The sequence below is a fragment of the Brachionichthys hirsutus genome, chromosome 21, assembly GCF_040956055.1.
Source record: "Brachionichthys hirsutus isolate HB-005 chromosome 21, CSIRO-AGI_Bhir_v1, whole genome shotgun sequence".
In the NCBI taxonomy this organism is placed as follows: domain Eukaryota; kingdom Metazoa; phylum Chordata; class Actinopteri; order Lophiiformes; family Brachionichthyidae; genus Brachionichthys; species Brachionichthys hirsutus.
This window is the reverse complement of record NC_090917.1, coordinates 1,385,898-1,390,650: the sequence shown is the minus strand read 5'-3', so window position 1 is coordinate 1,390,650 and position 4,753 is coordinate 1,385,898. Positions and strand designations below refer to the sequence as shown.

At 53.5% G+C, this 4,753-nt stretch overlaps 1 long non-coding RNA gene across 1 annotated transcript; it reads left to right on the top strand.

Annotated features, from left to right (window-relative positions):
* Positions 1 to 508: 508 nt before the first annotated feature.
* Positions 509 to 1,164, top strand: LOC137909773 (uncharacterized). Its single transcript, XR_011106020.1, has 3 exons — positions 509 to 639; positions 734 to 865; positions 1,049 to 1,164. It is a non-coding gene; the product is annotated as an uncharacterized lncRNA (long non-coding RNA).
* Positions 1,165 to 4,753: the final 3,589 nt, after the last annotated feature.

Sequence of the window (4,753 nt, the reverse complement as noted above, 5' to 3'; positions counted from 1 at the left end):
GGCAGCCCCCTCAGCCCCCCCCCCACCCCCACGCTGCCGCTTCTGAGCCCCGGCCGCGGTACGGAGCCGCCGCCGCCGCCGCCGACAGCGGCACGCGCCATTGGTCCTCCTGGAGTCTGGACCGCCCCGACGCCGTGGTTACGCCGTATGACACCCCGCCGGACCGCTGCATCTCCATCAGGCCGCAGGCGTCCGGTCAGCGCTACACTGACAGTTGCCAATCTTCTCCAGGGCACTACAGCTCCCAGCATGCCCCGGGGCAGCAACGCGGCGATCCTTGCTGTAGCCGCGAAGAGGCTGAGCTGTCTGAGCTCGACTCCCTTTACCACGCCAGTCTGCTGGCGGGAAAGACAGGTGCACGCACGCACACACACACACGCACACACACACGCGCACACACACACACACACGCGCGCACACACACTACAGTCCGGCTCCCCCCTTTGTCTCCCCCATCCAGGGAGAACCTCGGACGCCTAAAATAGCCTCACGTTTGCGTCGTGTGTTTCAGGCTGCGGCCCGTCAGAAAGACTCTTATCCAGGGTGGGGGGGCAGCCTCGCTCCAGGACCCCCAACGCGGACACGGAGAGGGGCGTGTACGGGGCAGACTGCCCCAGCAGCCCCGCCTACCTCAGCAAGGTAACGTCTGAGACCCGACGCCGCCCCTCCACCTGCACGGTCACCTCCTCTGACGGGCATCTCCCCCCCCCCACCCCCCCCCGCTCCCCTGCAGCCAGTCACGTTGAAGGAGTTGCATTTCGGGGCGGAGCCTGATAGCGGGCGACACTTGAGGCGAATCGGACGCAGCCTGAGCGGCACCGTCGTGGCACCGCGCCGCAGCCGCCTGACCGCGACCCGCAGCCTTGTGAGTGCCCCCCCGCCCCCTTGTGGCCACGCGGCTGAACTGCATCCGCCTGATGTCCCACCACGACACCTGACGCATTGCTTCTCCCCCTGTGCTCTTGTCCCCCCCTTCCGTCTGTCCCCTTTTCTGTCCTCCCCCCCCCCCCCCTCTGCCCGTCCTCCTCCTCTCTCTCCCCTCTCTAAGGTGAAGCAGGCCGATGTCAGTGCCCCTCCCTGCTTACTCCCTCTCCTCTGAGCCCCCTGTTGCTATTCCATCCCCTCCATCTCCCACATCACCAGCACCTCCTCATCACCACCTCCCGCCGCCGCTCCCCAGGTAAACGCCGCGCTCGTGGATGAGGAGAGGGCGTCGACCTACTTTAATGCGTCTTAAATCGGAATTGCACATGAAGTTTCTCCTCCCTCCCGTGCAGGAGCTGTCGGGGGGCGCCGCCGGGCCGTTCTGGCTGTGTCTGACGGGGGTGAAGCTGCCCTCTGATCGGAGCCCGGCCGTGCTCCACTAGCGTCTCGCCGGGTCCCGCGGCGCCGGGGTCCTCGCATCGATGCACGCAGAAACGCACACGGCCTCAGCGCCCGCTTCGCCCCGCCTCCCTTTACTATTTCTGTCTATGCAGTCACTCTGACTCCCCAAGTAGCGCCTCAGCCCCCCCCCACCCCGCTGGACCATCGACTTAGGGGGAGGCGCCTATGAAGTAGCCACGCCTCTTCCTCTTTCTTCACAGGCATTTCCTGTTGGACGCACACGTAGCAGAACTGTCTGTTTTAAATGGACAGTCATATTTTTCTCTCTCAATTTTTGGATGATTTTTTGCCTTCCTGCGCACCCCACTGTAACCCCCCCGCCCCCCCACCCCGAGACTAAAAGCCGTGTACAGAAACAGTCATTTATGAAACCTCTATGTTATTTAATAAGACCTTATGGAATGTTGATGATAATTAATTATTAACTTAAAGTGGTTCTTCCTCATGTCTGCATTTGAAATCGGAGCCGAGCGCACTTCACAAGTGTCGAGCTGGACCCCCTGCCCCCCCCCCCCCCCCCCAAAAAAAGAAAGAAAACAAACCGCTCCCGTTTCTACTGGGCGATTGAACAAGAAAAGCTCTTCCTTTCATCTCTCGCTCTTTTATTCGCGTTTGCTTTACTTCTCCGGACATGAGCCGGCTTGGGGGGTGCAAAGGAAATCCTTCTCTTTGGCTTTATCATGAAAATAGAGACGGCTCAAGTGCGCTTTGCGAAGTTCCTCGGAAGAGGTGCACCTTCCGAAAGGTACAGGAGGAGGAGTTGATGGTTTCCCTTAAAGGCCTCAGGTGAACTTAAAGAGTCACTTTATTATTTGTCCCTCCCCCTGAGACAGAGACAGCCTGAGACATGATATATATATATATATATAATGTATTAGAGGTATATTTTCAGCCAGTGAGCTACCTTCTTCAGAGATGTCAACCATTTCTCAGCTGAACGAAGTTATTACACGTTAACGACGCCGTAATTCACTCCTCCCTTTACCGGAGGAGCCTTCCGACATGTGTAGAGTGTTTATTATAGTCTTCAAATATCACAAATAATATACAAAGTCCTCATAAAACAACTGACCAATACAAAGTTCAAGAGTTTCCCGATGTTGATTAATTGTTGTAACGAAACCAAAGGTTGGCGCTTAACTCGGAAAGCATCTTCACCGTTTTTATTTTCACTTTGTTCGTTTTTGGGTTCTGGATGTGGGGAGAATGTAGCCGATTGTAGCGCATGAGTCCGCTATGCAAATCAACCTCCCCTCACTGTATCAGAGACAGTCAAGGAGGTAGACACGCCCACCCACGGAGAGGAGGAGCAGGAGGTGCAGGAGGAGGAGGAGGAGGAGAGCTCATGTTTAATGCTGCTGTTCTGCATCTGTGACTACGTTTTAACTATTGGAATGCAAAAAGAGAGCGAGGAGCGAGTGAGTGAATGTAAATGTGTGTTTTGTAAATGAAGGTCAGGACGAGGAGTCGAACCCAGATGGGCGACCGATCGCGGGTGTCTGTCGGTTCTGGGTGGCGTTGCTCGAGGGAAAGAGGGAACCTGTATTTTTGCAATAAAGTTATTTCCAATGCACTCCCACTGGGGGGCATAACCACTGTACACGCGTGCGTCGTCATTCCTGGGGGGGGGGGGGGCAGGAGGAACATTCCGTTGAGTTTGACAGGAAAGAGAGTTTGACTCATGAGAGTCTTTATAAATAATATACAGGAATTTTTTTAAGACTAAAAATTAATTGTACCTACTTAAACAAGTTATGAGCCAATAAATGTCCTCCCAGAATCTAATTTAATGTTATAGTCTAAACAAAGAACATTTGTCTTTAAAATTTGCTTTGGGCATCAGCAGAATAGAATGTCCTTGGATAAATATTACTTATTTCACTGACGTATAAGCTCATTTAGTATAATATTGTACACCCAAATGCACTAACCTCCGTGGAAGTTAAAGAAAAAGCAGTTTTGTTCGAGACAAAAATGGAAGAAACCTCAAGGATGAAGAGGAGGAGGAGGAGTCGCGCTCATGATGGACAGACAATGCAATATTTGCTGCAAGTACAAGACCGACCTAAACAATGACAGCTGGCAATGACAAATAAGAAAAAAGAAGGATAAGTACTGTCAAAATAATACAAATATAATTTATTTTATATGTGGATATTTGATCTGTTTCTGCTGAAGCCTCCGCCTGCAGCTCGCCTACTGGCCGCTAGATGTCGGCAAAGAACGTCTGGCCTGCAGGAGCATCTTCAGGAGGTCCCACTCATTCACAGAAATATCGATCAATCGATGAATAACTATTCGTTTTCACATCCGCGCCTCTCATTGGGCCATTTGCGTAACGTAGCCGCGGCTAACCCGAACCACAACAGACAAACGTCTCGCCTAAATGCATTTCACCACTAATACTTTGGTGACCAGTTGTGCAATGGTAGCTAATAAAGTACTGCTGGATATTAAGGGGGAATCACCAAGCACGACACAGTTTCTAAAATTTCCGATTCATCCTCTGGAGACAAAGAATCCATCCATTTCCTAAAGGCGTCCTGAAGGCTGAGGTATTTCCAGCCCCCCCCTGGAAGCTCCTCAGATGTTTCCATGCAGAATAGATACGCTCTGTAATCCCGCAGGGTCCTCCCTAGACGTTCCTCCCAGCTGGATGTGCCAGTTATAACCTACAAAGCGAGTCTCCCAGGAGCCTCTTTTCCAAATCCCTCCACCGGCTCTGAAGCACCGACTGCTCCGAGACGAGAGACGCCTGAAGACGCTCCAGTTCTCATTTTCATTCCCAACATTCTCCCGCCCGGACCGACGGAGACGGGAGGACAGCTTGATTGAAATCCACGTTGAGTCACGGGCTAAAGAAGAATTCATTTACAACAAACCTCTCAAACGCAAAGGGAAATAAGAGGAGGGGCTAAAGAATGACCCGTTTTACCGCAACGTCCCGTTGGGAACTTTAAAACAAGGTTTCGGAACGTCGGGATGCGACGCCGGGACGTTGGGACACCAACTCTTCCTGGTGATGCTGCTGGTGGTGCTGATGCTGGTGCGCTCAGCGTGGCCGCCGTGGAGGGGTGTGCACGTGCGGCGGACTCACGTGCAGAGCGATACTCGCGCTCTGCGCTAAAAATAGCAGCAGAATGGAGGGGGGGGGGGGGAGCCGAGAGGGGAAACGGCAGCGGAGAAAGAGCATCTTCTGGGTTATCTCCGGAGTCAGCCTGCTGCATCCCAGACACGCCCCCCAGACACGCCTCCCACTGCGTAACAACGGGGGGGCTGTTAGATTCGTCTGCACCCACCCCGGCTGGGCTCGTCTAAACTTTCCCTTCATTTCAACCCGTCGCCTCTTTGAGAAACACGACACAGA